At 38.4% G+C, this 15,410-nt stretch overlaps 1 pseudogene across 1 annotated transcript; it reads right to left on the bottom strand.

Annotated features, from left to right (window-relative positions):
* Window positions 1–7,256: 7,256 nt before the first annotated feature.
* LOC310726249 (putative nuclease HARBI1) lies at window positions 7,257–8,401 on the bottom strand (annotated as a pseudogene). The gene has a single exon. The product of its transcript is annotated as a putative nuclease HARBI1 (transcript).
* Window positions 8,402–15,410: the final 7,009 nt, after the last annotated feature.

Raw genomic sequence — 15,410 nt, 5'->3', positions numbered from 1 at the left:
ATATATAAAGTGCCTTTGCACATAGATCCCAACTCTTTACCTAATTCTAGTCTAGAACAGAAGGCAAACTAAATAATCACTATTCCAATCAATGAAATCAATAATCAAAATCAATATTCATTTGCATAAAATTTCGTTCCCACAATTAAGACATTGTTCTGTTGTTTATTGTTACAATAACAATAATACATTATCAAACATTCGTTAATAAAACAAGTACATGTTTTCACTGATTCTTTTACAAGTAAGTGTACCCAAACTAAGTGTAAGCAGAGAGATGGATTTTCACAGAAGCGCACAGATAACGCAGGCACATCCGGAACAAACGCAGTGTTGCCACACTAGATCTTAAGTTAAGTTCTTTATAAGATCTTAAGAAGTTATATACTGGTTGATATTAGTATCTAATTAAAGTAGTAATATAGAGAATTGAATGAGACCCTACATTTATGTGTATCAATTTGGACTATCACGATAATGTCATAGGCCATTGATTTTTGTGTCACAGAGATATATTTCTTTTTTCCAATTTCCAATTGGCATCAAATAAAGTGTTAACCAATCTCAAATGATAAACAAGATTCATTTAAATTAGGCAAATTCCTTTTTCAAATCTTTACATTGATTGTCATTAAAACGAGTGATAAGTATTGAATTATCAAAAAGGTTCAGAAGCTTATTTCAATCTGCATAATACATTAATGAGTATTTTTGTTCAAGGCTGATAATATGCCAATATCCTATCAGATTGGAACATATATGAACACCAGTGTTAGATTTATGATGCCATTGATGTTTTTTCCAACATGACCCAGTCACATCCTCACTGACTCATAGGCTGCAACAATACATCTTTAAATTGTCATTGAATCTGTATGCTATGTCTCTGCAAAGGTCAACACACACTTTACCAGTTGAACTTAAATAAACTTAAAGAAAAAATAAAGTTCAGGAAAGAAAATTAAACGTTACTGAATTTTTTGTAATTCTTTGAACCCATCTACTCATCCTATATCCTGTATTCCATTTACAAAAACCCCAGCCATTAGCCCTTTTGAATGAAGCCTTTAAAAAAAAAAAAAAATTTTTTTTTTATTCTTAATTAAATTGAATTTAAAAGTGTTATATAAAAGCTTAATTTTTTCACCAGCTTAGTGATTAAAAAGAGAAACAGGGTGTACATGCAGATAAGTGGTTGTCAACGGATAAATGTCAAAAATAAACAGGCTGCCTGCTGAGAGAAAACGTGGGTGGACAGAGCCACAACTGGCCACACGCAGAGAGAATATGATGACCTCTATACATCTATTATGAAACATCAGCTAGCCAAAAAAAAAAAAAATCTTACTAATTTAGCTTTGTCATTATGCCAGGAAGATGAAACAACACTCAGAAGTATCTTGCATGCCAGCCGTATAATGTAGGTCCAGGAATCACCGCTTTCATAATGCAGTATTGGAGAGTACATGGACAGAGTTGGTAAGCATGAAACTGGAAGTAAATGCATGAGTCCTTTGGAAGGGAACTGTTCGCACGTTACTGACTAATCAGGAATAAGATCTAATTTCGATTAAAGCTATAGAAGACGTGATGGGAAAAGAGAAAATAAAGAGAAGAGAAAACATGTGCAGGAAGGATAGCATCTGAGAAAGAAGAGCAGAGTAATCGAAAGCTGGAGGAATAACTAAAAGCTTAGGCCACAATCTCCAACATGAGCATATAGGTTGAGAAGCTGAGGGTTTCTGGGACAGTTTTGCCCAACCAATCGGATAGCAGAACATTACCAATAGCACTGTTGTCCTATCAATGTGAAACAGATCAAGAGTAGCTGCTTGTGATCCAAAAGAACAAGTTATAAACAAAAAAAATTGAACGAAGCCAGAGATTTTAGGAATAGTGCAATATTTCACTTGTTAACACTCCAATGAAGATACAGAGGCTGACTTAGAACAAAGTTGTTCATAGATACACCCAGCTCTCAGCATCTCTTCCAGCTGAATCGGGCAATCTAAGTGCAAACAAACCGAAACCTGGCTTGCTCTCAGTGACCATTCATCAAAGGAAATTTCTAAAGTACAAACACCATGTGATCCTTCACGACTATGTTCAGGAAAGAAGACAGAATTAACAAGTGGCCTCATATCTGGAGCTATAAGGATAAATTTGGCCAATTTACAGCTAACTAAGCTGACCCGTTTATCGTTAATACTTTGAAAGTATGTAGGACTAGCAGCAGATCAGGAAATATGCCAGACAGACATGACAAATATTTAAAGCCAACAGACAGTGTTTAACAAGTGCAAGAAGAATAAATGTCAGCTTGTTCTGTCTCCAGTGCTTGGGGAGTGTAGACTGTAGCAAAAAGGAAATAACAAGTATCCTAAAAAAGCGTGTTGCTATCAGTCTACTAGCATCCTTTTGTTTAGGTTTGTACTTTATTGCTTTGGTGCTTGTTGCTTTTTGAAGAAAAGAAAAGCTCAAATATTTTAATAATAATACAATCATAATTTCCAATTCACACTACAGTGTCTATGTGACAAATTAATACAGATAGCTTTTCTGGTGTGTTGTGATCCGTTTTTTTTTTTTTTTTTTAGCTAATTATATATGTCAGTTTAAACCAAGGTGCTTGAATTTTCGACAATGGTTAAATCACATCACAATTGTATTATTCAGATGCCTTATTTATTGCTGGTGCTCTATTTTTATTATGGCAGTTATAAGTTCATGATTTTATGTCACACTGTGACATTGCTTGCACCGGTACAATTGAGTTCAATATAAAAATATTGTCAGCCATCTCAAACATTAGCGATAATGATCAGGTTTTTTGTTAGTTAAAAAAATAATGAGCATTTTCCAGCCATGCTCAATATATTGAGTATTCCAAAGTGGAGACTTCAAACATTACAATCCCATAATGCAACGCTATAGATAAAATACGGAGTTTCAAAAGCCAATCTGCAGAACGGACAGATAAGGTGAAAAAGTCAGTTTTAAAATGCTGCTGGCTTTAGGCATAGACGTAAGATGAAGTAAGATCTAAATCCCACTGGCACCACATTCAGCAGAGAGCTGAACAAGGTGGAATTGTAGCTAATGCATAAAACTGGATGAAGCTAAAGTAAAAATAGACCAATATTTCAAGAAAAGAAATTATAAAATAATCCAGAATGCAATTACAAAAGAATTACTGGATACTATTTGAAATCACATGTTGATAATAAAGATTATTATGCAAGCAGTTCATGAATGATTTCCTTTTACTGAAGGTCTAAAATGGTTAAGTATGTTCATGGTTTTGTGTCTAAGCGTGAGAATCTTTTTCTCGGCTTGTGCATAATCTATAGCCTAGAGAGCAGACTGTATAACGTATCAGACAGATTTAGGAGGTCTTTTCTAATCTCTGTTGACTGGTTCTTTATGTTAGCCTTGTGCCCCGGGGTTCTGTTTTAAAATGCATATAATAGTCATGTCTGCTTGTGAGTCATGGTTTCTTCTATGCAGTATTTTTTAAGTTGCCTCTCTACTGCAGTAAATCAAACACATGCATACAAAGGGGCTGATGTATCAAACAGCATGCAACTAGGATCAATTTCTCACTCTTGTATCCTAAAGAATGTAATGGCATTCAAAGACCTAAAAGTCTCAATGTGACCTTTAAATCTTTTCTAATCTGCTTCACTCAGTGCTGTGAATTTTAATGGAAATTAATTGAGGAACTTAGTTTTATTTAAGATATGTCCATTATTGTTGGCTATTCATATGCAAAGGAAAATTCCCTACAGTCAGAAAAATTGCTTTGGGATGCAGCTGTGCTTTCTCTCTCCACCAGTTATTTGAATAAATCAAGACGGAGGACAACGACGGCAGTTTTCATGTTATTCTGTGTAGATTTCTGAGTGAAGGTCAGGAGAAGACAGTCAGTCAAAACGCCAGTCTTTCTGTGTAAATAAAGTGTGCAGACTGTATTTATGACTGCTCCATGGCCTTATCAGGCTGATATGCCATATTGAAGTGGCTGGGGACGGTATTTCTGCAGAGGTCAGAGAAGTCATCAAAGCGAGGAGATGCTTTCAGCTGCTGCCATAGCAAGGTCTCAGGCATGTGCTACCTGACCACCTATCACAGGACATTGAGCTGGACAAGCAAGAGACATGATGGAAAAGCATGAGCGCTCCTTTTTAAAACATATGAAGTAAAAAGAAAAAGAGCGCAATCTTAAAACATCTGTTCTCTTTTTTGTTGGTGTGTGTGTATTTGAGTTCAATTCATAAGCAGAAAAATGTGGAGTGTTTTTGCTCATTCTTTCCAGCTTGTGCCATCGCTGTCATATTCTAGTAATAACTGTATATGTGAGCTGTACCAAAAAGCTTTTTTTCCCCCTCATACACACTATAATGCAAAAGTTATTGTAGGTGTAAAGGAAAATTGCATATAAGTATTTAGTCTCCTGCAGTATTCTGCTTCAAAACATTTGGTTGATGCCCATCCTGCATTTAGTATTGTACATTTGATTAGAAAAGCCACTCTATTGAGAATTGTCCCAAATGAAATTAAAAAATTACCCAGAGAAAATGTTTAAAATACAGGGTTTAAAGTATCTGATATGAGCTACCTTTTTTTTTTTTCTTATTGTTATTAACTTTTAATGTTAACTAGTATATAAGTGAGAACATTATTCGCTTGCAGTCTTCCCCTATTGCTATTATAGGATTAGATCAAACAAAAAGGATTAATGTGCCATTAGCTGGTCATTCACATTTATGGATTGGTAATTTTTAATGTAATTAAAGCCAAGACAAACATAAAAAAAAAAAAAATCATCATACAATAAAAGGTCACCCCTCCTAAAAATAGATACCATTGCAGTAGGTATTGAATAGGTCTGACAAAAATAGCCATTAGCTTTTACAATGTAATAACCTTTATTCAAAAATTAGCAAAATTGAACAACATTATTCAATACAGAATTTAGTATTTCTACTTGAATACACTAGTATTTACCATAATCCACTCGGGCTTTATAATTAAATATTTAAAAGATGAACTCTATCAGGATGACCACAACTATTTATGCATTGGTTATGTTGGTTAGTGCAAATGCTCAGAATGCAAGCTGAAATTGAGATTTCGCATTATAATGATTGCACTGTTGACGTAGTTATTCAGTAGATTATCCAGCTCATTTATTTTGCTAGAAATTTCACTCCGATTGACCTCAATCAATTCGCTCCACTCTGATTTAGGTTTTTTTAGGGCATTACGTTGTGAGTTGCCTGATTTTTAATACATCATTAGACTAAATGCAGTTAGTGTAAGAATTCAAAAAAGAAAAAAATCATTATTGTTATTATACTGTAGCTTTGACTATAATACTAAGATTAAAGCATAGTTGAACAGAATGCTGCTTTTACTTCTCGTCTCTCAGAATGTGTGACCTTCATGGAAATGTATTAGCAGAGCCGTTGTGTGACATGCACCCCTGCAGAGTTCTCCCCTCTGGCTACACTGGCGTTGAATTAAGCGGATACAGTCTGGCAGTGGATGCTGTGTGTGTGGTTGTGTGTGTGTGTGTGTGTGCGCATGTGCACGGGTGCGCAAGTGTGCATGTATGTAAGTGACAAGTTGGCATATGGCTTTGCTTAAAACAAGATGGAGATGACACAGCAAGCTCGCTGACACCCACCCCCACAGCACATACACACATGGCTTACATAATCCACATCAACAACCTTCTGATGAGAGCAACATCAAGTGCTTTCAGCGTGGGAGTGATATGTTGTGGAGGTGTGTGTGTGTGTGTTACTCCATTTTGTGCCAGTGCTGCACCTAACAGGATTAAACAAGACTCTGATCCACACAGAGGCAGAGAGCAGAGGGATAACTGAATGTAAGAAAGTACATTCAAAAGCAGTACTCAGAGATGAACATAAAGTGTCTTTTGAGAAATTGAAGGAAGAGGTATGGAGTTATGGTGTGCCAGGAAGAGTTCTGCCTGGGTGGGGAAGGTGGGGGTGGGGGGTTTGGAGCACTAAGAAGAGTTGCTAAAGGACAGGAGGAGTTGCAGAATGAATCAGTTCCCAGTGTGTTTGGGCCGCTCACTCTCACAAAACTTTAATTGGAATTTTTATGTCCCATTTGTCTTTATCAGAACTGCGAGAGAGGAGAGGAGCATCCCAGCTGAGACAGAGGCACCTCTGGGGAAACTTGTACAGACTGCCCCTGATTTACACATGCTGGTTCTCTTTCAAAAACAAACACACTCATGCCTGTGCACACATATATGTATACACACACACACACACACACACACAAACACACACACAGTGGAACCCAGTTATGTCGGTGGCCTAGGGGGAGGCCAAAAAGCGTCGAGATAACCGATGATCGAGATAAACGAAAACCAATATGGCGGCAATATTTTAACGTGCTTGAAATTTCTTTATGTACATGATGTGTGTTATTAAATGAGAATGTGCATGCACGTGTTTTTGGAGATTGTTTAATTGGTCATGCGGATCGAGATAACCTGTAATGTGGATAAGGAGGCGGAAGCCAAAGTAAACGCAAACAAAGTTTATTGAGAATACTCAGGGCCCGGTTTTTTTTAAGTAATCCACTAGGATTTTGGATAATGGATTGGATCAAATCTTGAAAATGGGTTTTTCAAAAGGAAAAAACAGATTACATAATCGGATTAGATCCATGTAATCCAATCTTGGTTTTGATCCGGATCAAACCTTTAGTTTGGGTTTTAGAACTTTTTTGTAGGATTTGGATCACTTTGATCCAAAAAATTAAATTAAACAGATCCCATCAGAAGGGTGGATTCAGCGTGGATTCCATGCCCAAAATGTAATGAAAACTTTAAAAATGTATCAAATAATACTATATTTGGATCATGCAGTATCTTACAAGATATCCTATTTATTCATAAGGTTTTAATTTTATTTGTTCATCCGTCAGGCTACAGTGATTAGGTAGGCTTTAACGTATTCAGCCTATCAGTTTAGGCCTACAGCAAAGTAGAAAGAGTTTGGCCTTATACAATAATCCCCCAAACAGCTGTCAAAATTGACAAAAAACAATACATTTTATTCTGTCACTAATTGATATATATATATATATATATATATATATATATATATATATATATATATATATATATATATATATATATAGTCATCACAATCGAAAATATTTTTGTTTTTAGAATATTTATTAGTGATGCATGCAATGATTACATAATAACCCCAAAAATGCAAAGAATGGCAATCACTGATTTTTGAAATCCAAAACAATTCCAAATCAGAAATAGTGTCTAACCATTGCGTCCCTTGTTGCACGTCCTGTTTGCTCGTTCTGGCAGAATGCAGGAGGTTGGTTAGGGTCTCCAAGGGGCTCAGGTGCATCATTGTCAGCACAGAGAGGGACATTGCGCTTAGTAGCGATGTTGTGTACAGGCAAGGGTTATGTTGCATGCTTTCTGTGGTTCCGCTCTCAGGTGGTTAAGGCATGCAAAGCGCCTCTTAAGAACTCCATTTAAACGCTCAATTCCACATCTTGTTTTGCAATGAGCAGTGTTGAAGCGTGCCTGCGCCGGTGTATTTGCTGTTAGAAAAGGAGTCATCAGCCATGGTAGGAGTGGGTAGGCACTGTCTCCTAATATTATGCCATCCGGTCGGTTGGTTTGGAGATCTCTATATAGAGCACTCTCCCTCAGGATGCATGCATCATGGACAGACCCAGGCCACTTGACAACGCAGTTGGTGATGATGAGGTCAGCATCACATACAAGTTGGACATTGATGCTGTGCCTCCCCTTTCTGTTTATAAACTCCCATTCATTCTCACGAGGTGCTTGTAAATGCACATGTGTGCAGTCGATTGCTCCAATAATATTGGGCATATTCCCCAAAAGAAAAAAGCTGCGCTTGGCCTGGGCAAACTGGTTGTCCTTTGGAAAAGAAACAAATTCATTGACCAGGCTGGCCAGTGCGATTGACACATCTCTCACCACATCACACACAGCTGATTTTACCACTCCCATATAGTCACCAACAACCTGCTAGAAAGTCCCACATGCATAAAATCGGAGAGCAATGAGGATCTGGTCTTCCACAGACAGACCGTGACTCCTTTGGGTTCTGTGTTGAAGTTTTGGCCTGAGAAGGTTCACAAGGTACTCTATATCAGCCTTCCCAAAGCGAAACCGGACATACAGCTTCTCAGTGGTGTATTGCTCCAGTGGCTTGGTACGTTCAACATACACCCTTTGACGGTATCCTCTCCTGGCAAAGTGGTGGTGGCGGTGGACAACACCTGCCATTTCACTGTCTCTCTGTGAATCCTCTGAGAAAGGCTGATTTATATGGCTGTGTAGTTGGTCTTTTCAGACACACCTTTTACAACTGATTAGTTTTGACTGGTGTTTAATTGAGGCAATTGGACCCAAGGCCTATAATTGATGAACAATGTTCACTATAGTAAAGCAACGGAACCATGGACTCAAGAAGCTGTAACTTCACTGCTGCTGAAACCAATGCACTACTAGAGGGTGTTCGGTGCCATTATGTAACAATAGTGGGAAGTTTTAATTCTGCTAAGGATACCAACAAAAAGAAAAATGATGTTTGGATTTTAATCACAGAAAATGTGAATGCCATAGGGTCTGGCCAGAGGAGGACCACAGACCAAATCAAATTGCGGTGGAAGATTCTTATGGCCAGGGCAACAAAGGACCATGCTGAAGCCAAAAACCCACAAACAGGCAACAAGCCATTTAAGAGGGGAGATTACACAGATGTGGTCCTCGACATCATTGGAGGTGAGAAGTCGCAAGCTCTCCATGGTATTCAAGGTGTTGTAGGGGATGGCGAGCCTTGAATTGAGGAGGAGGAGGAGAATCTGCCAGTTCCTCCTGAGGCTGAACCAGAGAGCGTATTTATATTAAATCTCAGCTCTGTTCCTGAGGAAGAAGCTGGATCCTCATTGGTTGAGCCAGTGGTAGTTGCCACAGGATCTCAGAGCAAAGGCTTGAAGCGCCCTTCATCAAACAAAGATGATGATTACAAGGCACTTCTGCAAAAAGAGACTGAAAGGGCAGAAGCACAGCTTCATCTGAGAGAGGAACAACTGACTCTGACCAAACTGCAGCAAACCAAGGCCAGACTTGAGATCCGCCTCCTAAAGGCTACGCTCAGACAAGCTGGTCTCTCCACATCAGATGAGGAAGTCTGAAATTATTGTGGAGTATTTGACATTAAGTCTATTTTTTTTTTTATTCAATACATCTATATTTGAAACTTGTTATAAATATCCTCAATGTACAGTGTTTGTGTTGTAGGTCTCAGATGAGCGGACTGCTGAAAGAGGATGGGGTGGGGTTTTTCTTGTGTTTAGTTTCTTTTAAATGTGTGTGTTTTCATTTCAAATAATAATAAACTTATATTGACCCCACACTGGCTATTCTACTTGTTGCTCTTTACATATCTTTAGTTCTACATTGTGATTTTCTATCCTGTTTGAGCACTGGTTATCCAGATTTGGTGATCCTGAAAAGTTCCTATCCGGATCAGATTGATCCAATCCGATGTTGCTTTGAAAAACTGGCTCAAGTAGTAAGCTGGATTACGTGATCACGGATCGCAAAAAAAAGATTACTAAATCCAGATAAATTTTATCCGGATTAAACCTTTTGAAAAACCGGGCCCAGGAGATAATCCACTAATACTTGTAGTGAAGCAGTAATATCCAGTGGTGCGCTCCGGGAGCGCGGTCCACAAAGTTCTGTGAAAGCAGAGACAGTTCGCGTAGAGAATCCACGGATCCGCGCTATGGAAAGCGCAGCGCTGGGCAGCAACAGATAAACGTGGTGCAGACAGCGTGAACATGGAAAACAGCAGGATCAGGGTAATCCGGTGTGCCGTTAAGAGAATGCGGAGTCAGAGAAGAAGGGTACGTAGCAGGATACGTATACACGATTACACAGACCGCCATGAACCAACACATATGATCATGCACAAACAATAATGGACCGCGAGTGTGTGGAGGTGAGGGGCTTAAATAGGAGATGGGATGAGTAGTGAATGAGAGTCAGGTGTGTGTAATCAGCATGACTGCGAGGAGCGCACTGGAGAAGAAGCAGGGTGCTTCGGGAAATGCCGCCGCTGAAGGAGGCGTGGCAGGGGGATTCCTGACATAACCGACGTTAAGTGGCAAATTTGCCCCCCCTTGTGCTCGAGATATTAGGGTTCGGCGACCGATTAAAAAATGCTAAGACAAAGCGGGAATTTGGCGGTTCCACTTCAAAAACATCGACTTTATAGGGTTGGCGAGTTAACCGAGGTCGAGATAAGTGGGTTCGACTGTATAAGCATAGTGTGTGTGTGTGTGTGTGTGTGTGTGTGTGTGTGTGTGTGTGTGTGTGTGTGTGTGTGTGTGTGTGTATATGTGTGTATCATAGAAATCACACTATGAATATATGTATTATTGTGCACAGGCATGAGTGTGTTTGTATATTTATTTATTCATTAATTTTTCCAGCCATTCTGTTTTAGATTTGCTGGTGTGCTTGGGATCATAGCCTTGTTACATGACCCAAGTTCAGCTAAGCTTTAGCTGGTGGACAGATGGCCTCACATTTGACTTTTGGATTATTGTTTTATACAAAGATTTTCATGGCTAACTTAATGACTGCCAGTTTCCCAGGTGGTGTGGCTGCAGAACAAGGCCAAATCATCACCCCTCCACCTCTGTACAGTTTGTATGAGGTGTTTGTGCTGACACGCTGTGTTTGGTTGTCACCAAATATGATGCTGTGCAATATGGCAAAACTTTGGTTTCTTTGGTCTCATCTTTGGTCGCATCTTCAACAGACATTAGTCCAGAACTCTTGTGGCTTGTTCAGAAACTTGCAAATCTTAACTGTAGTGCTATGTTCTTTTAAGAGAGAAGAGGCCTGGAAAGTAGTCCTGTCTTGAATGTTTTCCAATTGTAAATAATCCCTTTCACTGTAGAATGATGTACTTTAAATGACTTAGAAATGGCCTTACCACCCTTCACAGATTGATGGCAGCAACAATTGTTTCCCTAAGACCATTGCTGATGTTTTTCCTGCTTCGTGTTATGTTAACACACACCAGAATTCTCCAGACCAGAAACCCCTAAAACTTGGATTTCTATAGAGATGGTCACACTTGCTGATGATCAGTTAATCAAGGTTGTTTGATTAGCAGGCCACTAGCTCCTACGTAGACTTAAATCCTATGGAAGCTTAGATTTTTACACAATGATTTTTCCATTTTGGCTTTATTTTTCAGTAATGTTTGTGTAATATGTTATGTGTCTTTGTTCATATAAGGTTGTAATTTTAAGACTTGATAATGACCAGATAATTCTTATTATGTCCTAATACCTTAAAACACTGAATTTTTATATGTACAGTATATATATATATATATACACCTTGTGTGTCCAAACTTTTGGTCTGTACTGTATATATATATTATATATACAGTACAGACCAAAAGTTTATATATATTATATATACAGTACAGACCAAAAGTTTGGACACACCTGCTCATTCAAAGAGTTTTCTTTATTTTCATGACTATGAAAATTGTAGAGTCACACTGAAGGCATCAAAACTATGAATTAACACATGTGGAATTATATACATAACAAAAAAGTGAACTGAAAATATGTCATATTGTAGGTTCTTCAAAGTAGGCATCAAGAGAATGCCAAGAGTGTGCAAAGCAGTAATCTAAGCAAAAGGTGGCTACTTTGAAGAACCTAGAATATGACATATTTTCAGTTGTTTCACACTTTTTTGTTATGTATATAATTCCACGTGTTAATTCATAGTTTTGATGCCTTCAGTGTGAATCTACAATTTTCATAGTCATGAAAATAAAAAAAACTATTTGAATGAGCAGGTGTGTCCAAACTTTTGGTCTGTACTGTATATATATACTGTATATATAAACTACCTTTGCTGATGCTCCTTTAGCCACAGCCTTATATGAATATTTATAACAATATTACTGCAAGGATGTAAAAGCATCTGGTAACAATATGTGTTTTTATTTTTTTAATGCTTCCCATACAGCACAACATCGTAAAGCTGTGTTAAACTTTTTTCTGTTATTTTGTGAATAGGGTAAAATGAGTACTCAGTGTATCATCTTTACCTCTATTTACAGAAAAATTGATGCTGTACTGTTAAAAGAAAAGAAAACTTATATACTCAAAACTTACCTATGAAAAAGTCTTAATGCCATTGCTGAACCATAACATGTTTAAAATACGTCCAGTGTATTAAAGATAAATGAGATTGAATAGAGAGAAAGCCTAACCAAAATGATTCTTTGTGGTTTTACTTAATCTGTAATTACTGTAAGAACAAGGCAGCTTTAGATAATTGGGCATTAAATTAAGTATAAACAAATAACAAGTATGAACTACTTATAAACTATGTTGACTATGTTGGTAGAGCTGAGCTCAAGTTCCTCCTTTTGAAAAAAAATACTGTCAATTTACACACACACACACACACACACACACACACACACACACACACACACATACACACACACACACACACACACACACACACACACACACACACACACACACACACACACACACGTAATTTAAAGTAGTAAACAAAACATTTATGACAAGTACTTCACAATTTTTGTTGAATTTACAGTACAGTACATGTACAATTCCCCTTGAAAAAAAGAACCATCAAAAGGAGGGAGTCAAAAACACTTTTTTGTTACTCGCGAGGGGTCATAGAACATAACCCCCGCAAGGATCGAGGTTGCACTGTTTGTCATGTCCCTCCTCTGCACATGTCCAAACCATATCAATCTCGGCTCCCTCACCTTGTCTCCAAAACGTCCAACATGCGCTGTCCCTCTAATAAACTTGTTTCTAATCCTGTCCATCCTCGTCACTCCCAACGAAAACCTCAACATCTTCAGCTCTGCTACCTCCAGCTCCGCCTCCTGTTTTTTACTCAACGCCACTGTCTCTAAACTATACAACATCACAGGTCTCACCACAGTCCTATAAACTTTCCTTTTCACTCTCACAGATACCCTTCTATCACAAATCACTCCTGCTATCACTCTTCTCCACCCACTCCACCCTGCTTGCACTCTTTTCTTTACTTCTCTAACACACTCTCTATTTCTTTGCATTTTGAACACAGGTACCTGAACTCCTCCACCTTCTCCACCTCTTCTCCCTGCAACCGCACCACTCTATTGCCCTCCCTCTCATTCACACACATGTACTTTGTCTCTGTATTGACTCTATATTGACTTTCATTCCACTTCTCTCCGGCGTGTACCTCCTCCTCTTCAGGCTCTTCTCAACCTGCTCCCTACTCTCACCACAAATCACAATATCACCCACAAACATCATAGTCCATTGAGACTCATGTCTGACCTCGTCCGTCAACCTGTCCATCACCACTGCAAATAGGAAGGGGCTTAGAGAAGATCCTTGATGCAATCCAACCCCCACCTTAAACCACTCTGTTGTTCCTACTGCAGACTTCACTGCTGTCACTCTGTCTTCATACATGTAGTCAATCATTTTAACCATTTTGTGTATAATATTTACTAACTGGAAATAACTAAATAGTTTCAGGTCTTTCCTGAAACGAAACTACAGCGCCAATTGTAATTATTGTCTATTACAATAAAACATGCTACAAATCGGGAAATAGAGGTCATTCTTGAAAAATTAGGTTTGTGTATATCTTCCAAGGTCAAATTAAACTCTAGTTATTGTAAAACCATACAAATGGGGAATGGACAAATTTAAAGAAAAGTCAGTGGCTCTGTTGTGCTGGGGGACATTATGTTGATGAGGTTAGGATTGTGTTTCCTGCAAATCGATGCAAAGTTTTTCCCACTGATTGCCTTCATTTTAAAATGCAACATTGCTATTCTGATTGGAATGGTCTCCAGGTACAGGGACTTTGCCCCTGTACACAGGGATCAAGGGTTTACTGAATGATCAAATGAGGGTGGAAATTCTGTAATTTATGTGCTATGTTAATTTCATTATTACCAAAATTTCAAAACTTGTGGGAGCTTTTGGAGCACAGAGTTACAGTTGAAAGATTAAAAAACAAAAAACAGAGAAATGAACGAGAGTTGGACGCATTTTTGCAGACACAAACACACAAGAGCATCAATTAACTAAGCTATTTATTTGGATCAGCAACTTCATCATTGCTGATCGCTATGTGCTCATTAAAAAAAAAAACTTAATTAAAATATCATAAACTGGAATCAGCAGATTATCTGGCTATATAATATTTAAAATACCCAAGGACCTATTGTGATCACAAAATCCACCTTATTAGGCATTTACACATGAGAAAGTCTATTGATTTAAAGTGAAGATGTAAATGTGTCTGGATTGGTGTCCATGCTGGTAGTTGGAGGAATTCTCATGCATCAAGAATAGGATGGAACATTTCTTGGCTTAGTGCCAAGCTGAAGGAAACACTTGCACAAGCCAATCTGGAGTTGTGGAGAGAAAAATATGTTAGTGCAAGGTATTGCTGCTTGACAGTGTGTACAGAGAGTGTCTCTTTTCCTTTGGCAAGCAGCCCTGAGCTGCCAGCTAGAGAAGCTTGAGGAACTGAATGCTGTCCAGTTGGTGATGCTTGGATGCAGGTCTACTAGGGGCATGCATGTTTACTTGCATGCCCCTAGTAGATGGTTAAATGCATGATACTGATGGAGATGGTCTCTGCCTCAAAGTACTTAGAATTCCATATGCACCATCATCACTATACCACCAGTGTTGATCTTCAAACTGCCAAGGAGATGTGATGATCAAAATCTAGTTTTTGAGAAGTAGTGTACATTCTGTGAATGTGTGATGCATCCTGAGGCAAAGTAGATTGACTGTTAGTACTACAATGCTGACTTAGTCTTAATGTGTTTTGTATTTACACCAAAGCAAATTGCAAATACTTTCTATCTTAAAAGGCCAATTTGAAGAAAAATGTCAATTTCTGTAACCACTTACATTATAACAGTCATGCTCTCATTTAAAGAAAGAAAAACAATGTTTGGTACTAAGAAAATGAAATGTAATTATTTAACAGCACTTTAGTATTCCACAGTGAACTGTGAGTGAACTGGGGCTTCTCAAGCTTTACGGGACAGATATTATGACTTTCTGAGATTGGTTCAGGAACAGCTCCAGGACAGGCGAGCCCTGCAGAGGGTGGTGTGGTCAGCTGAATGTACCATCCACACCGAGCTTCCTGACCTGCAGGACATCTACAGCACGCGTTGCAGGACCAGGGCCAGGAAGATTGTGAAGGACCTCAACCATCCCAACAATGGACTATTGTCTTTGTTGCGTTC

The sequence above is a fragment of the Silurus aristotelis genome (genome assembly GCF_946808225.1).
Source record: "Silurus aristotelis genome assembly, chromosome: 5".
Taxonomy (NCBI): Eukaryota; Metazoa; Chordata; class Actinopteri; order Siluriformes; family Siluridae; genus Silurus; species Silurus aristotelis.
Note: the sequence above shows the minus strand (reverse complement) of the source record. Positions and strands in the feature narration are given on the sequence as shown.